General features: G+C 42.3%; 1 protein-coding gene across 10 annotated transcripts in view; it reads left to right on the forward strand.

Moving 5' to 3' along the window:
* The window catches only part of PATJ (PATJ crumbs cell polarity complex component), a 149892-nt gene that overhangs the window by 69605 nt on the left and 60595 nt on the right, over nt 1–19692 (forward strand). The gene's annotated exons all lie outside the window — the stretch shown is intronic.

The following is a 19692-nucleotide window of genomic DNA, read 5'->3' on the forward strand; positions in this document are numbered from 1 at the left end:
CTGCTTTTGTAACCTTAACTAACAATAAGTGTACAGGTGAGGTAGATTTACTGCCTTCCTTATTTAGACTATAAGGCATCTGAAAAGGAAGGTGTGGTGTCAGCTCAGGTACATTCACATCATAACCTCTCCTTTCATTTGCTTCCTGTAGTTCTCCATCTCTGTCATAGCATGGAAGGCCTTGGAAGGCATTTTGGGCTGGGACAGCTGCTCAGTCTGTCCTCTGGTTGTGCTCCTCATGGATGTTATTTTCTTTTTTAGCATTCTTATTAAATACAGCTGCATTGTCACAAACCTGCTCATCAATTTTTTTCATACTCCAGAAATACTTTACTTGCTCCACTTGACATTTTTTCTTCTTCTTTGTTAATTCTTTCAACCCATCCTCACATCTTTTGTCTCCACGTCCTTCATCGTTCCCCAGGCTGAAAATGAGAGCAGAGCATTGTTAGTCTTCCTGCCATGCTTAGAGAATTTTTCTTTCCTTTCTTTCCCATCCCTACTGCCTCACAGGCTCCGTGTTTTGTCTGTTTTCTCCTTAAACTGGCTGAAAAACCTTTGGGTATTGATTTAATCTCCCCTGCGGGATCTAAATCCACTTGCTTTTGGCAATGCTCCCTTTTATTCCTGCTTTTCCCCTACTGGAAGTGTAGCTTTCATTGCTGACTTGTTGGAACAAACAGTCACTTCTTGTAGGTGTTTCCCCTTTTCTTTCCAAGGGTTGTTTTTGATCCCCAAAGGGTGAATCTTGGTTGGGAGGAGAAACTCCAGACATGTCCTCCATGTCTCTGTGGTGTAAGAAGTTTAAAGTTCTGGTGTTTTGGTTTTTGGTTTTGTTTTTTTTTTGGTGACTTCTTGCACCCACGCCCCTCACGTTTCAGATCTGCTTCTCCTTTATATTTCAGTCTCATACCACCAGTGCTTTCAATATTATTTCCTAAGTTCTTAGATATTTTTTTAGCCTTTGAAGGCAAGTTGAAAATAGTATTTCCTTTTGTTTTATTTCTTCTTCTAGTGATTCTGTCAAATCTTCATCAGTATCCAGCTCTAACCTTGTGTGACGAAGGTTTTGTTTTCTCTTTGCTCTGACTTTGCTGTTTGTTTGAGGGCTTCCAGTTTATGCTTCAAAACAGTTTTGTACAACTTTGCACCGTGTGGATCCTGCTGCAAAAGGAGCCTTCAAAATCCTTCATCTTCCAGACCTGAAAAGATTACAATTACAACACAGATTTGGAGTTTTTCCTTCCCACACTTGCCCATGGCAGAGGTTATTTTGGAGAGATTTTTTTTAAGACTTCCCAAACCTTTAAAACCATCAGGTTTTGAATAGGATTTTTTTTTAAAATCCAAACAAGTAAAAGGAGGGGAGAACATACAAAGGAGCTATTTGTGCTTGGAGCAGCTGTGCTGTAACTGCATCAATGGGCAGTGGTGTGTTTTCCTGGAGTGGGGACGGCTGGAGGTGTGCACTGAGAACCTGCTAATGGACTAATGTGCACCCCGGTGTGGCTCGTTGCTGTAATGAGGGGTTGGTAGTAAAAAGCAGCAGAGGAAATGGATGGGCAGAGCAGTTTGTAATGGAATGTTTTGTAAGGTTTTCCTTGGGGGAATTCATAGCTGTGCAATTTAGATATACTTTTGTGACTGAGTTGGAGCAATCAGAAATTAGATAGGAAAGACCTTAAAAACCATTCTAAGAAAACTAAAAAGACAAGTGTTGAAATAATTTGAAATCCTTAGTTTCAATTGCTGTTATATTTTGAGTAAAAGCTTTTCCTGGTTGGTTGACTGAGATCAATCTGGTTGGTTTCAAATAAGTTTAAAATCATAAAAATAGATAATAATAAATTTGTGGAAGGTAAGTTAGATAATGGACTTAGGCTACTGCTGTGCTCAGACTTCCTGTCTGCAAGGGTATTAAACTGTATCTAATAAGGGGATAATAATGCCCCCTTCCTTTTATTTTGTCTCTAGATAATGTAGAAATCAATGAAGCTGTAAGAAAGCACAATGATTTATCCTCCTAAAATGCTTTTTGAGGTACGGTGGTTTCTCTGCCAGAGCAAGAGATTTTAAAACTTCTCTGGTGTTTCAACTCTTCATTCCTCACTGTGAGGGTGGGAAGGGGCTGCAATGGATTGCCCAGAGAAGCTGTGGATGCCCCATCCCTGGGAGTGTCCAAGGCCACCTTGGATAAGGCTTGGAGCAACCTGGGATAGTGGGAGGTGTCCCTTGAGGAAGGTGTGGTCAGATCCATGGGGTGTGCAGGCACAGCAGCTCAGAAATGTTTGTGCATTGCTGGGGGTGAGAGAGAGAACACGATCAGCAGCACTTTGGGAAAACACCAGAATTATTAACAAGTTAGAATTATTAACAAGTGACTAAATAAAAGCAAACCCACTCATAATATAATTTCTGGGTAATTTGTTATTTGGAGTCTGGTTTATTCAAAGCTGTGCTAAGACTAAGGAAAAGCAAGCCTAAATTTTGCTTTGATTTTGGGGGGGGATCACCGGAAAATTTCATCTTCAGTGGAGGCAGCTCCTGTCCAAACTCTGCCTCTCCAATAGATGTCACTGCAATCAACAGCAAACAGAGATGATGCTCCAAGAGGAAAATGTAGCTTGGAAAAAAGGCTTCAAGAATTATGAAAATAAGACATTGAAAAAGTAGTAATTGCAGTATTTAATTTCCTTAAATATAGTAACAAGTGTATCTAATAGGGTGGATTTCCAAAGATCATGCAAGAGCCAGGATTAGACAAATAGAGCAGAGACTTTCATTTTTCGGCTGTGTTAATCTCTATTTAATGTGACTCTGTACTGCTAATCTTCTTTTCCCATTCTTGTTCTGACCCATAATTAGCTCAAAGGCGTAGGGTTTGCAACAGCCCTGAAATCAGATCCAGAACATGCTGGGCAGACCCACGAGCTGTTGTGCCACATGAGGGTGGATGAGTGAGTTGGTGTCACTGCAGTTTGAGGATGTGGGTTAGTTTGGGGTTTTGTTTTTGGGCTGCTTTCTTTCCTCTGTTTGTGAATCACACGCACAGTTATCATCTGATGAAGTATTGCGAGAGGAAATTACATTTTTGATGAAGTAATAGTAAAATTGCAGCTGGGACTTCTTGTGGTTTTTACTGTGTGCTTGACATAATGCACTGAACAGATGGCTGTGTGTGTGCTGTGAGACATATTCTAAAGGAAGGACAATGAACTTTAAAAATGAACAAATTAATGGTATTAACGAAATAACTGAGTATTTTGGGTTGTTTTAAATGTAGCATTTGGAGGAGAGGATTAGTAAGGGCTTCCCAAAATAACGAAGTATGTTTATAAATTTAGAGAGAGATTTTATCTTTGCTTTTTTTAATTACTAAATGAAGGATTTTGAGTCTTTTCAGTGTTTTCAGTTCAGCATTCATTGTGGGGAAACTAATCTTGCTTGTTTAGGTTTTCAGCAAAATACAAGTTATGATGAAGTTTGAGCCTTTTTATGCTTATAATGACAGATTGGTTTTGTTTTCTGACATTAAACAAAAGCAAAACAAGCAAACCCTATGCCATGAACACACATCAGTGTGGGGAAGCTGCATGATTTGCAGCACTAGGAAATAACGGATTGAAAGAAGCCTTTTGACTAAGAGAAATTAATTTTTAACCCCTGCCACTTGCAGGAGAAGGATGCTCAGATAAATAACATCATTAACTGCTGCTGTGCCAGGCACCGGGTCGTTGAGCACGAAGGTACCTGCAGCTCCCAGGGATATAAACACAGGCTGGAGGTGACTCGTGTTTGGGGACGGAGATGTCATTTGGATGCTGGCAGAGTGAGCCAGAGCACAGGCAGCAGCTGAGAGATCCGTGGGGCAGAGGTGGGAAACCAGGGAGCTGCTGCTCCCTGCACACTTCCATAGGCAGCTCCCAGACGCTGGCAGATGTAACTGGGAGCTCGTGGGCAGCCTGAAATTAATGTAATTGATGGCATCTCATAATAGAAACAGACAGACGGTTTGCCCTTAAGGAGAGAAAAATCTCAGGAAAATAGGCCCAAGGTCGTCAGAAGAAAGACAAGCCCTGAGTCTGTGTGTGATGAGGATTTGAGCTGCTTACAGCATTGAATGTTTGTCAGGAATGCAGATATCCTGAAGCACATGCTGGTACAGCAATGGTACAAGGGGGTTTCCCAGGTAAGGATTCACATCTATCTCTATGTTGTGTTTGTGCCCAGCAAGTCATTTTTAAGTATTTTTAGTGATAATTTAGAACTAGTGAAGGGCTGGAGAGAAAAAATAACAGTAGTGATCATTTTTTTCCCCTCAGTTTGAAACGTGAACATATAGCATGATTGGAATATTGAATACATTGAATATCTTTAAAATATTTTGTCTTATGTTTGCTTTTAAATCATTGTTTCTGTGTATGTTAGTGCTCAACAATCTTATATACAAAATTGACGTGAGCAGCAGTGCTTAAAGTATAAGAATTCCCAGCATTAAATTTCTTGCTATATAGAATAATCTACTCTTCCATAACTGTTATTGTAATGCAGAGACAGATGGCTGAATTTTCTTCACTTTGCTTGTTAAGAATGTGTTAGGTAAATGTTTTTAGACTAAAATAAAAAGCTGCTGGGAATCTAAACTGAATATTCAGCATTTTCGTGGTAGAAGGAGGCAAAGGAAGAATAAAGCAATGTGATAGTAAACAAATGAGCTATTGGCAATGAAGGATAATCTAATCTTTAAATATTGCCTTAGATTGCATTTGTTCTTAGGTATGAGCTTTTCTTGCAGCACAAGCCAGGTATCCAGAGAATAGCACTGAAAGCTCGGCATGAAATACACTGATTTGATGTTAGAGGGTTATTACATTATTACTGTCTGAGGCACAGTGCAGGTGGCTGATGCTGCTTGGGATCTTTGATCTTGCTCAGGTGTTACAGATAAGTAATTTCATCCAACTTACAGATAGAAGATAATGCCTGTGCTATAAATCTGTACACACAGGTACAAACTTGCTAAGAAAGGATAATACAAGTAGATCTTTATAGTCAAGTACACTTAATACCACTGCAGTGACTTGCAACTCAAAATATGTTAAAAGGAAGTAAATATTGGAATATATAAATGAAAGGCAACCAGTAGCTCGTAAAACATGGTTATGTGTTTATGTTCCTGACTAATAGTCTGATTTTCAGATAGGAAGGTATCTTTCATCATTACCATCATAAATGATGTTACTCCATTGCACAGAGAAAAAAAATTAAAAAGGAAACTCTACAGTGCCTCATGTCTTGCCCAGACTAGCACAGCATTGCTGCTAGTTAGCATACAGAGCAGATGATTTGCATAATAGCTCTGTTCCAAAATGGTCTGCTTGGTTTAAGCAGTAGCTGCTCCCAATATGCAGTGGAAGTGAGGCTCTAACAGAAGGGAAATACAAAAATGTTAAATGGCAGTAATTTTATTCTTTACAGATTTTACCTAGTTTTCCACAGCATTGCAGCAATTGAGGCAGCTGTCCAGAACCACTTCTTGAACTGTGTGAGGAAGTTGAAGTTATCTTTTGCTGCTCAGTCTGAACACTTGACTCTCCTTTATTCATTGTAGTGGCTTAGGGGCTGGCCATCAGTTTGAGCAGGTGTTTAATTGCTCTTTATCAGGATAGGTGGCATTTAAAGAGCAATTCAGAGTATTTATCTGCGTGTGCTGCCTGTACTACACTATGACAGACTAGTAAAAATTTGCTTTATGCCTTGTAGAGGCCACGTGTGTATTGAAAACTGCTTGCAAGCCGATGACATTAGGAAGGAAATCTATGTACATATATGCATATATATTTGTGTGTAAAAACCAGCCATCTGCAGCAGATGAATGTCAGCAAATTCAAAATACTTCTGCCATATTGACATTAGTAGAGATGTGACAACTGGATAAAGGGCAGGTGGTTCTTTCTGCTATCCCAGAAGTAATAATGAGCCTTTTATAATCAGTATAATTGTGTGCCTGTCTCTTTGCTTCATCAGTGCTTGGAGGTCATGGCTTGTGCTTCTCCAAAAAGTCAACAGGAGAAGTGTTACAGTACTGAGGTTGCCCAGAGAGGTTGTGGACTCCTCATCCCTGGAAGTGTCCAAGGCCGGGTTGGAAGGGGCTTGGAGCAGCCTGGGATAGTGGGACATGTTCTTGCCCTTGGCAGGAGGTGGAACAAGGTGGGCTTTAAGGCTTGAATCCAAACTATTCTGGAATTCAAGATCCAGGAGCAGAGTTAATGTTGGCATTATATTCTGAGGTTGTTTTGAGTATGTGGGGGAGAAGGGGAACAAAATGGAATATTGGGGTTTGTGAGTTAGAACATTCAACAGGAGAAAGGACAGGTGAGGGGACTGGTTGGGGTCATGCCCTAGGGGAAGGACCAGGCTGAAGTGCAGGGGAGGACCCTCCTCTTCCTCATGTTTTTGTGCAGACAGGCCAGCACAGAGCCAGGAGCCACTGCCATCCCAACAGCAGCAGCTGAGCAAGCCAAATTTGGGAATTCTTGCTCAGGTGATGGGTGTGCCTGCACAGGGCTCCAGGTGCATTACATACACTGTGTGAAGTCAGGAGATGTAAACCTTGACATTGTCACCATTTTGTGATTGTTCTGTAGGTACTAAATGCTTTTAACAGTTGGGATTGGGGTTTTCTTGGTTTTTGTTGGTTTTTTTTCCAATGCTTTAGGTAGTTTCAGAGTGGGTTTTGTATCTCTGAACTGAAACCCAAGTGCTTTAGCTATTACAGATTTATAAATATTGATGTGATTTTTTCTGCCATTTCAGAACTGTAGGCTTAAGTCAAATTTTTTAACCAGTAAATGTTAAACTTTTGTAGTATTTTGAACTCTATACCTCTATAGAGGTACAGACTTCCTCCCAGTCTGCAGTGGGAAGTCATCATTTCCATGGTGTGATGGTCCTGGGAATATTATGAGATACTTTACATAAGTTCCCATACTTGTAATGTGCTGTTACTTAAGAGCTGAACCACATATCTAAATTGGGAGGAATTGGGATGGAAATACCAGAGGGAAGGAAGGCACAAGGAATTTGCCTGTGTGTGCACATACAACTATGGCTGTTAATGCAGTGCTTGTGAGAGCAGAGAGGGATTGCACCTTCCAAAAGGTTTCTAAACATGCTGTGCTACTGAGCCTCCATCCCTCCAGGTGCTCTGGGAGTAAACAGCAAGCAGCAGCATTTGCTGGACCTTCAAACACCAAAGTGTATCCTGTGCTACTACAGTGTGTAATGGTCCTTAAATTTGTTTGGCAGAGCTGTGACTGTTCCATGACACAATCACTGGGGCCACTCAGGCACGGTAGGGCAGCTGGATGGCCACGGAAGGAGGAGGGATGGGATTCCCTTGGTGCTGCTCTCTGTGCCAGGCTCACCTGCAACTTTGGAAATCTGGACATTTTTCTACACTGAATTGTAAACCTTAATACAAGCTGTATTCTGAACCAGAAACTATTTATTTTTTTCAAGTGTTTGGCAAAAAAATCTGCTTTAAACCTGTAAGGTTTGGCTGTAATTTCCTCCATTTTGTAACCTGTTATTCTTAGGGGTATGACAGGTTATTTAAGGATTAGTGCAGTATCACTTAGTTGTGCATCATTAATGGATTTAAATAGACAATGCTGTAATTTAACAGCAAGAGTTCAGGACTGGGTTGTTACGAAGTATAGGAGATGTGATTTCAAAAATACTGTTTATATAGAAGATGTGATACTTTAAATCCTGTTTTTCAAGGGCAGAAAGGCATTGAGTGGCCAGCCTGCCAGTGTGGCACAGAGTGAGGTATCACAGAAGGGCTGGGAGAAGAGTGGAAGGGGAAGAAATGAGATGAGACAGGGATGTGATGGATGAGGGAGCAAGTGGAGCTGGATGCAGGCTGAGCACAGGCAGCTGCTGAGCAAGGGCCAAGACAGAGGTGGAAAGGGATTTTGTGAGGAATGAGGAGTTCAGTGAAGCCTTTTTGGGCCAGAAGGCTGTGGTCATCCATTTGTGTGTGCAGGAGGCATGTTGAGGTGATGGAATCAGGCAGGACTTGCACAGTGACACGTGTCAGGGACGGTGCGTGGAAGGGCAGAGCGAGCAGCACCAGCGGCAGCTGCTGTGGGTGACTCTGGGCATGGAGCAATCCAACGGGATAACCCTTCCGGCATCCCTGGATGGGGCTGTGTGGCAGCCAGTTGGTACATCTGCTCCAGTCCCTGCTGCCTGTCCCCTGACAGGCCTGTACTGGCAGAACTCCCCTGTCTTTCCCACTGATTCCTGGGCTCAGAAGAGCCGTTTGAGGCAGGACAGAGGTACCGGTTGGGCACCTCCAGCCAGGGCTTGAGTGCAGAGCTGTGGAGATTTTAACGAGTAGTTGTGAGAGTGCTGCAGCTAATGAAGTTGGATTCCCACAGATTTGTGTCTCCCCTTTGCCTGACTTTGGTGTTGGGGAAGGTGTGAGCTCCGATTTAAGCTTTTCCTGTGGCTGGGGCGGTTCTGGGGCCTTTGTCTCGTGTGAATTCTTTGACGCTTTAATAAAGTGTGATCTCACACCGAAGCCTTTCCCCCAGTCAGGGCATTTATCAGGTTTCTCTCCTGCCTATTTTCATGAACCTTTTATAGTGCCTTTGAGACCCCTGGTCCACCCTCAGATTTGCTTCCAATTGGCTGGTACATTCAGAGGTTTGGGGGCAGCAGCTCGGGTTGCACAGGGGATGGTTGCATACGCTTTGTTCCTATAGAAAAACAGAATTAAATTATTTACCATATTAGAACTAAACTTAATTTATATTAGGAGATGAAAATATAACTAATAAACACTGGAGCATAACCCCGGGACTGCAGTTGGGAAGACCTGGCATCTCTTCTGGTTGGTTGCCATCTGTTGGGTGTCTTGGTTGACCATCTGTTGTAAGAGACACAAAAGCATCTTGAGCCTTCTGGAGCACCACACTACAGTTTCCAGAGGTTAGGTGGCCTTGTAAGTTTAAAAATAAATGGAATTAAAAGCAGGATCTGTGGAGTTCCAGCTTACCCAAATGACAGTGTTTATTTCTGAAGAGCAAGTGGTGGATGGATCTGAATCATCCCATTTGAAGACTAAATTTCATAAGAGACAGAAAGATTATCAATTGAATATCAGCTCAGAAGAATTACAGTAAAAATTACCATACCTCACTTTTATTTCTCCCTCAAGCCTTTATTTTTTAGCTTCCTCTTAGTTGATTTTCTCCTCCAGTCAGAGTGGAAAAAGTGAGTCTATTTAATATAGTGAAGTTTATCCGTTTAGCTCTTCCTCTTGGATAAATCCTTGGAGATGGATTTCTTTTGCCAGAAGGAAAAAGAGAGACTGCCTGACATCTTGCAAGTCTCTGTTCACATACATTATCAATTTCCTGATTATAATTGTGTTCATTTAAAAAAATGCCCAAAGCTTAATGCATTAATGTCTTTATTTCATTAAATACATTAGAGAAGCTATTTGTTGCCTAATAACATGTTTTGGTACTAAAAAAGATTGGTTCAAATACTCTGTTCTCTTGTTTATGATACAATTTTTCTTCTGCAGAGAAATGAATGCCTTGCTTAGCACCTCTTATTTGAAGCAAAGGTGTCTGACCCTGCTACTTTTATTTTGTGACTCTTCTTTGTGGAGGAGCAAACAGGTCTGCCAGGCTCTGTCCTTTGCAGAGATTCAAAATAATCAGAACAGAACTTCTAATACAAAATATTGTTTTATTTAATCAAATCTGTCAAGTGTTATGATGTCATAAGTGGCAGCACAAACCTGATTAAATCCTTCAATGACTCTCAAGGCAGCTGATTAAATAAGATGTGTGATTTATTTAGGGGAGAGTATGCAACTGGTTTATGATTTCACAGTGATAGAAAATGGAGGAATTTTTATCCTTTCATCTTTCCAGGTCTCCCCACTTCACCCGATGGAAAAGGAAAACAGCAGCTGGCTGTGTAAATGCAGGAGTTACTGTCTGATATTTTCTGTGCTAGAAAAAATTCAGTGTTTTTATTACCTCTGCATAAGACAATTTAAAATTCTTCCTGAAACTCTTGCTGTCTCGTTTTAAGAAGAGACTTTCAAGTTAATTCTTTATTTGGTTGCCCTTCTCTTTTGGAATAACAGCATTAATCAAACAGTGTGTTTTCAGCCCGGAAGTTTGTATTTTGGTTGTTTAGCTACGTGAGAAATGTTCACTTTGTCATCCTCTCAAAATGTTCTTCTGGAAAGAGCTCCACCATGGAGGAGGAATGGTTTGTGGGGCATTGGTGACCTGCAGGATTCTGCCACCAGAGCTGGCTTGGACAGAGGAGGGATGGAGGACATTGTCCTTCAGATCCACTTCTCATGGGCCAGACCATAATTTAAATCAGAGTGCTGGGCTGCAGGTCCCTTTCTTTGATCCTCTCACCATAAGGCTGGGAAAGGGGGAGACCATGGGCTAGACCATGATTTAAATGAGAGTGGGCTAGACCATGATCTAAATCAGAGTGCTGGGCTGCAGGTCCCTTTCTTTGATCCTCTCCCCCATAAGGCTGGGAAAGGTTTTCCCTTTGGATGCAGCTTGAGCGCCGGTGCCGCCTCAGCGATGAAGTGCCCAGGCTGAGTGTGGAGAAGGCAATGGGCAAGGATGGGCTGGGCACACCCAGCTGGGCCAGGGGGTGAGACCCCAAAACACAGTTTGCTTCTCCTGCAATGGGAGTGGAAGGTGAAGCCCTGGTAAAGTCGAGACCCCAGAGATGCACCAGGTCTTGCTCGTAGCTGAGTCTTGTAGCTCAGAGTCTGCCTTGGGAAAGGGGTCCTGTGGATTGGTGTTTCCAGAGATGACCAGCAGTACTGTCTTAATCATGGAGAGCCAATTAGGTAGCAGAAACCTTGTCTGGAGGTGTACGAGTCTGTCTTACGAGTTGCAGATCTCTCTTGAACCTGAAGCCAACAGATGTCCATGGTGGCTGTTCTGCATTTAATACTGTGATTAACACATCAGACACCACAGATGGAATAAACACATCAGAGCTGAAGTTACAGAAAAATCTTGTAGAACAATTATTATTAGATTTTTATTAACATTAAGGGTCTTTGAAGTGTAATTATAGGTGTGTATCTGCCTTGTTCTAAGGCACAGAAATCTGCAGCAGTGCCAGGTGCTGTTGTCTTTCATTCTTATTTCTCATTTTGCCAGTTGTTTTGCACTCTCACTTTTCTTTTCACCTCAGCTGTCCAAGGAACACTGTGACATCAGGGAACTCAAGTTTATACTGAAACAAAGCCTGAGGACTTGGCTACAATTTGCTAGCTCAAAATTCAAAAGTCATCACATAGTTTGTAAGTGTTTGAGGAGGTACAATCAGTTTGATGGAAGACAAACCAGGTATGAACCTAACCAAGTATTGATAGCTGCCTAAATGTATAAAAAATGAGATAAAGAGTACTAAAGAAATTATGGGACTGGTTAGATCTGTTCTAGAAGTGAACTCACTGTCACCTCATGTCCTTTAAAATCCGGATATGCATCTTGTTTAATATTAATCTGCTTTTTAATTTAAATTGGATTTGCAGTTCATTTAAATCAAACATTTTCTGCTTTTAACGTGCACTGTAAGTTTTAAAAGGCAATCCACATAAAGTTCTGAGCATACTCTAACCTATTAGCACAATTTTTCTGTATAGCTTTTTCTTTCAAAGTATGTGTGCACCCGGAGAATTGAGAGAAATCTGGACCCAGCACTGACTGTAGTAAAACCCCAGCTTTTGACTTTTTCCTGAGCAGCCTGTAACAAAGCCCTATTCTCTCTCCAGCTCATTCAGTGGGAATGAAAACAGCTTATCAAACTTGAACAACTTGTTAGGAGCTGAAAAAGGATATTTTTCTTTGCTGGGCTGCGAATAAAAGCTCGGAGTGTGAAGTTGAGAGTTGTCAGTTGGAAAATTCTGGAAGTGTTTGTGGGCACGGTGTGGTGGCAGAGCCTCCTCCGAGGTCACAGCACAGCGTCCATCGTTCCCGAGGTGTGTGTGAGACCCCAAAGGAAACCTTGGGCAGAGTGGAAATTAGACCTTTAAAATGGGTTTGATCACCACAGACCCTCCATTATCTACCCTGAGGATAACAATGCTCCTGTTAAATATTGCAGTTTTAAAGGAAAGCGTTTCACTGGAACATTTTTCTGGTATTAATCATAATTGGCATGTTTGTCTGTGGTATTTTTATTACAAAGCTGTTGCTTATGTTTTAATTACATTCTTGACTCTGTCCAAATACAAACAGTATATGTTGTTAGGAAAAAAATATAGTATAGGAGGAAAGTTGTTCTCAGTGTCTGACATATGACAGATGTATCATAAACTTTACATTTCCTTAAATGCTTATATATCTACTTACAATACTTGGATCCCCAGAGTTGGTCTAAAGAAGAAACATGCAATGTAAATACAGTATTTAGTTGCAAATAACTGTATTGTAGGAACCAAATACTTACAATCAATCTATTAAAGAGGATTAAAATTTATAATTAAGGTCACCACTGGATTAAATCACAACTGAAGTGCCTGATCATGATCAATGTTTTGTGGGACTTCTTGCTGTTTAGATTTGCACTGTGAGCATCTTCCTGGGCTTTGCAGCCCCAGAGGGCGCATCCAACTGGTGGCAATTCTGGAGACCTTCCATTAAGAATTTTCTGTGGATCTTGGTCTACATCAGTGGAGGGTGTATTTGCTGGTCAAAAAGTCTTTATTATTAAATCCAGACATCATCTTGTTTCTCTAGTCTTCCTCTGGATGGAGAAGATTCAGGCTCTTATTGCAGGTTCTGAAGTTAATCAAATTAAATGAATAACTAAGCAAGAAGTGTCTCATCACCTGGACTTCTGAGAGGTGGGGTCTGTGCTCCTCTCACAGTTACTTATCACAAGGCCCCTGAAAGACTTCATTAGGTAACAAACTCTCAGTTTCTGACAATAGTCTGACACAGATCTCTTTAACGAGACTCTGTGCACAAAGATTCCAAGATAAAGGCTGTGCCAGTTACTTTGTAGGAACATCATTATTTAAAGATGAAATTCTCCCAGAACAAGTTACTCTGTATTACTGTCAGGGGAGGAAGAATTTAAATGTTCACAATATTCATTTGTTTGTGTTGAGACCAAGCGGAAAGACGGTGGATGAGAATTCCCAATATTCAAACACTCTTCTTTCAAATGAACGAGGAGTTTTCAAATCCAAGTGTAGGGAATGGATTATGGATCCCAACAGAGCAAGGTGATTAGGGACAAACCAAAAAACCTGGTCCCACCAGGAGCTGGACTTGGATGATCCTTGTGGGCCCCTTCCAGCTCTGGCTATTCTGTGATCCTGTGACTCTACCAGAAAGAGCAGATTATAAAAGAAATTTCTCTCCCAGTTGTGGAATGTTTTACAAAACTGTCTTGTAAAGGAGGTCATTAAAACCTCATCTGTCACAGCATCTGGGAGTGTGATGTGCATGTCCGTGGTGCACCCTCACAGCTCCCCCATGCTTGGTGGGCACGGCAGTGCCAGGTGATAGCTGGAATTTCCCTGGGACTTTGCAGATGGAATGCAGTTTTTCTGATGTTCTTACACTGTTCAGGCTTCCCAGAGAGCTGTGTTAGGCAAACCTCAGCAGAGCAGGAGCCAGACTGTTCTCAGGGGAGGTGCAGCTGTGATAACTGAGCCTTATCTCTGGGCCACCACCAGCACAGAGGCTGGGAAGCTCTGCAGCCTGCAGAGGGTTGGCCTTAGATGACTTTAACTGCACAGTGCCACAAATACACTGCAATAATTTACAGCACAGTATTTTACAGGATTTTTCTCTTAAAAATGGGTTATACAGCAGCTGTCTTTTGAGCCTACCCCACATTTTAAGGTTGTAGTTGCTTCAAAACCCTTTCAGTTGAGCCTTTTGTGGGCCCAGACATAGCCATGATGTGATGTATTTCTACACATAACCATTTGTATCCTCAGAGACGATTTTATCAAAAGGTAAAATATCTTTGTTGCTTTTTGGTTGTATTTAATCAACTCTTGGCAGACTGCTGCTCCAGCAGTGTGTCTCCTGTCTGGAGGAAACAGCCAGTTTGCCAGTCCTTTCCTCCAGAGTCTGGAGGACTGTGGGATCAGCAGCTGGAGCAGAGGCACTCTGAGCTCAGCTCTGCTGAGCGACTGATTGCAGCATCACAGCACCCAGAGGAGGTCACTTCTGAGGAAACCCAAGTGCTTCCATGGGGGTTAATGCATCATTTGAAAGGCAAATGAGTGGAAATATTGCATAAGGGGAGGGCAGATTCCCTTACAATCAGAAATTATTAACATCAGGATGCTTTGCTTACCACACCTTCACTAAATCTCCTTTTAAAAGATCTCGGATAAACATGAGCATGAATAGGCTCATCATGGCCTTCTCATCTAATTAAAATAGAAAAACATACAATATCTCTTTCTCAGAGGACTTAAATGTTGTGTAATAAAACTGCAGCTTTAGAACAAAGCTTGGGCCTGAATAAGGAAAAAATGGTTGGCAAGAAGTCCACTTGTTCCAGATGTTGGTGTGAGATGGTGCAAGCATTGGAGATGCTCCCTGGTGTTATGGGCTGCAGTTACCCTGGTTTTCAGCCACTTTTCTCCCTGCTGTTGTCTTTGGGGGTGTGATGGTTCCTTGATTATAGGAAGAAATAATTGTTGATAACTGTTTCTAAATGCCACCTGCCACAGGAACAAACTGAAATGGTACTTGAAGTGGAGATTCTCATTATGCCCTTCTCCCTGCATTAGTTCACAAGCACCAGCAGAGATTTTTACCTTCCGCTGTAGAAAGTGATGTGAGGGCCAAGTGGGATTGAAGGAGAGCATTGGAGGGGAAGGGAAGTTTTCTTGTGTGAGCTGAGAAGCTGCTGCAAGTGCTTGCTTGGCATGAGAGGAGCAAAATGGAATGGGAGCCAGAGCTGGAGGGAACAGCGAGGAGAGAACACATCTGGAGATGCCAAATAATAGCCCAAAACAAGAAGAAAAGGGTGAGTCTTCAAGTTAGGGTAAAGGATATTGTCTCAGGAAGGTTTAACGTACACTTGTTTTGCCTCTTAAGGTGGGGCGGTTTGTGAGGGGGTGTAAGCTCAGATGTTCATCTGGAGAAGGTTTTCTCTGAGGCACCTGGTGCCTGCTCTGTCCCTGATGGAATTATAAGCAGTGTTAGAGTGTTTTGGCTGGCAGTGTTTTGGGGAGGAAGAGGCCTGGAGCTCTCTTTTTTAAATGGGAGCATTAATTAAACTATGCCAAAGGATAGTAGAAATGCTGCAAATCGTCAGTTTTGGTAAATGAATGGTGTACATGAAGCAAAGTGTTGCCAAAGGGGTGGTGTGGCTGTCAGAGGGGAATTGTAGGAGATGCTGTGTTTGTGCATCAAATAGGGAATCCAGAGCTGCCCCATCCCACTGCAGGGATGCTCCCTGCCCCAGGTTTGGAGGGGACAGACTGTCCTGTCCTGTCCTCTCCTCTCCTCACCTGAGGGAGAGGAACTGGTCAGAACACAATCTCTGGCTCTTCCATTTAGATTTGCCAGTTTCGAACAACACTGCCCTATTTTTCTCATGCTTACTGGTCACCAAAAGAAGAATTGGAGCGATTTAATGGAATTTAAGAAAGCTTTACAGAAAATTCTCTCTATTTTTCAGTTTAAAGCTTTTGAAAAGAGACGAGTGCATCGCTTTTGAGATAAGGTTTGAAGAACTGTCTGCCTCCTTGGAGCTGAATAGAGAGCTAGTGGGAAGATTAGAACAATAAGCTTATTATATTATTAGTAGTGGGAGAATTCTAAACCCCATTTGTTCAATTATGGTCCCTTCAAGATGCTTATTTAGGTTCTTGTAAATTGTAATGAGTAAATTAGACGTGCTGCCCTCCCAGCTCCAGGGTTAGCTTTCAAGGGACTTCCTACATTATTTTTTTTTAATGTTTATAGTGAAATCAAGAAGGGAATTAGTTGCTTGCTATGCAAGGTTGGCTCTGCGTGGTGGATGCTGCCTGCACTCTGATTGCTGTCAGTGCTGAGTGAGGAGCAGGGCTGTGTGAGCAGCTCTGCTGTGTGAGCAGGGAAATCTCGGGAAAGGCCAGCACTGAAACCACGTTGTGTGCTGTGTAATAAAAAATGGGAGCTAAACGCATTAGGATGAACACAGGCTGATAAATGAGATCATTGTAAAGTCTCCAAAAGGCAGCATATGTTGCTAATAGTTATCTGAGGTGACACAAGAGGGATGTAAAATCCTCAGTATTGCCTTCTATATACAAATATCATCTGTGTCTCTCTTTGTGATGTTTTTCCCCCCTTTATTTTCTCTGTATTTTGCCTTGGCAGTTTTAGGATTGAGCATTTGGTACTAAACCCAATCACCCAGCTGAGTCATCCAGAGATTTTTCAATTCTCTTTTTACCTTTCTAGGTGGACTCTCATTTGCATCACACAGAGACACCATTTTCCAAAGCAACACCTCTTCCCTTTCAGCTCATTTAACGGGAGATTTCAGCAGGTTTGGGAAACAGGCTCTTCAGCCCTTTGCAAGTGCTTTATATCTCTCTGTAATTTAAAGAGCCTTTTGCCTTCCTGAGAAATGGTGTCTGGTTTTGCTGTGCAGATAAATTGTGTATTTGTTGCAATACTACATCATGCAAACTCCAATATCCTGACCATATTGTCTCCATTTATTTCTTTTATCTCTCTGTTTAATATAATAGAAATAGTGGCTGAGGCAGGGAAACATATGCAGCAACATAATAGTATATTGTTTGAGAGCAGTTGTCTTCCATTTCCAGGATTTCTCTTTGAAATGGAATTGTCTGCTAATATAGCTGGGAAATATTATTGCAGGAGCGATCACTAAAGTGTTCACTCGTGCTTTTAGTTCACGTTACAGCTGTGTAGCACTTTTAAGAGAACCTGGCTGCAATATTAGCTTTATTATAATTAAATATCCTCGGTGAGATATGTTTGCAGAAGTTGTGATAGGCACATTGTCAGCGAATGTGGAAACAACTCCGTGTAGTGCCAAAACAGGAATCGCAGTGTCCCATGTGTGATGCAGCAACAACAGAATTACAATTGCCTTGTGTAAAGTGTCTGGTAATGAAGGCAGATAATGGAGTTCTTTGCAAAAGCAGATGCTGACTGGCTCCCCAACGCTGGGCAGGCAACTGAGAAGTGCTACCAGCTGGAGGGGGGAAAAACAGCTGAAAAAGGCATTAAAAACAAGATGCCTTGAATGCACGTTTTTTAAGCAGTAAATAGTTGTTTAAGATGAGCTTAGGAGATTCTTATTAAGGGGCAGACTGAGACTACCAGGACAATGTTATAGGAGGTCAGCTGGATGCCCAAAGGATATTTGCATGCAGATTGGATGAGTGAAGCGACACCGCTGGGAATAGCGAGTTATCATTTACGGAACGAGGACAGCCCTTCCAAGGGTTTAATTGCAGCGGGTGGGAATGGGGAGAGCCAGAACCTTCTGTTGGCCGCCGAGAAGACAGCATGTGCTTGATTTGGAAAGCAGGGGTGTCTCTGCTTGTCCCTGCGTGCAGGAGCGTGTCCACACAACCTCCTGCCGGGCTGGAAATGGTGCTCAGCACGGAGCATCTTCGTGGTTTCCTCTGTGGTCTCCCACTATTTTACCACTTAGTCACCTCAGCCGTTTCAAACAGTTGCTTTGGAAATTAATGTGAAAATTTAGGTTGAAGGGCTTAGTCCACACAGAGCTTTCCTTCCATGTAAGATTTTTTCAAACAAATAATGCAGGTGGGAAGACCCTTCAAAAAAACCAAACCAACGCAACTTCTTAATAAATACAGCGATTTGATGGCCCCGGAGTTGGTCTCTGTTTCTTTCCCAGATAAATTTTTCTTAACCCACAGATTTGTTCCACAATGGGGGATTATGGCACAGCAGGAGTGTGGAGCTGGGAATCCACTCACCAGCTTTCCAGTCCTGGCCCATCACACACAGACCAGAAACTTCAGTGGGGCTGTCTCATCCCAGGCAATTGTCCTAACTGCTCATTTTTGGAGGACTAAAACTTACTTTTAGTTTCAGTCCAGCTTGGAAGAGGAGTATGCATGTGCTTCTGAGCTGCTAACCTTTTCCCATGTGAGAAAACTCATTTTGAGGAGGAGACACTGGAATTACAGACTTTCTGGCAGCCTCAGAGGCACTTTGTGTGCAGACAGAGGCTGGAGCACTGTGTGTTTGCAGTGTCACTGGGCTGCTCCTGCTGGGGAATTTCAAGCAGTTTTACTGACAAGAAATGACTTCTGAGGCAGTCTCTGAAGGTGTGCAGCTCCATCTGTACTGTGTTTAAGCACGTGTGTTCCTTGCTCCTTCAGCTCTTCTCTGTGCATCTGACTGTGAGCTGTTAGAAATATGCTTTAGACACATTCCTTGCTCCTGGCAAGTGGGAGTGAGGTGTGTTCCCATGTACAACAAGCAGGGGCAGGAGTTGTGGCAGCACAGTGATCAGTCCACAGCATCCCTCCAGCCCCTGTTCTTTGCTTTATCCACAGAAATGCAATCAATAAGAAAACCCTTTTGTGCCCATCACCTGTTGTGGGATATGCTGCAGCTGTAATGAGTTATTTTTCTAATTGTGGTGGGCAGCAAATGTCTTAGTGCTCTGCAGTTCTGGACTTGCTTTCATGGCCGAAGGACATTAAGGCTTGGTGGTGGTGGGAGAAACCCACGTGTGGCTCTGTGTGCCCACAACTCCTGTGCTTTCAGAAGCACCAGTTGCAAGGCCTTTCCTCTTTTGCTGTTTTTTTCATAGCATATCCTGCATATTACCAAGAAACTCAGCTTCCAAATTCAGGTAGCAAATCACACCTCCAATTATATTTTGACCCCATTAGTTAAGAACTATATTAAAGAACTCTGCAGCTACCTAGGTTACCTTTTAATGCAGTTATATGAATTTTTTGGATAGTAACAAATGAGTTAGCTATTTTTTTACAGTATTCTGATTTTGTGCACTTGAACAGCTTTCCAGGGATAACATCTCACCCTTAATATACACCACTGGGATTTTAGGCTCAGGCACCATGGATTTTGAGTGTGGCAGGAAAATGCCAGCCTGTAAATACAGTGGGGGAGAGCTGGTTCCTGTCTGTGTTGCTCTGAGTGTAGGTGATGCTCTTGGGTGCACCTGGGGTTGGAGATGGGAGGCTGCTCCCTTTGTCCCAGCAATCTCTGCCAAGGCACAAGGGGCTGCTGCAGCTGCAACAATTGTTCAGGAAGGACTCTTGGAGAGAGGAGCTGCTGGGAATGACCCAACTTTGGCTAAATCACCCTGACAGCATGTGGAAGGAACATCTCCATCATCTTTTTTCTCAGCAGTTTTTATTCACTTTTAGTTGCCTCCCTCTCACCTTCCCCAACTCTTTTCCCTCTTTCTTGTTGTCATGGAAACATTCACTACAGTAGTTAAATCATACTATTAAAATATGCTTCCCCAGGAGAATGGTAGTAGCTAATATTGATCTGGCTCCTGCTGCTGACTCAGGGATATGGCTGAATATGGAATATGCCTTATTTCTCCTTTTAATGCATAATGCAGCAGTTTCATTCACCTTGGGCTCTGTACTAAAGGTGACAT

This window comes from Pithys albifrons, chromosome 10 (genome assembly GCF_047495875.1).
Source record: "Pithys albifrons albifrons isolate INPA30051 chromosome 10, PitAlb_v1, whole genome shotgun sequence".
Classification (NCBI taxonomy): domain Eukaryota; kingdom Metazoa; phylum Chordata; class Aves; order Passeriformes; family Thamnophilidae; genus Pithys; species Pithys albifrons.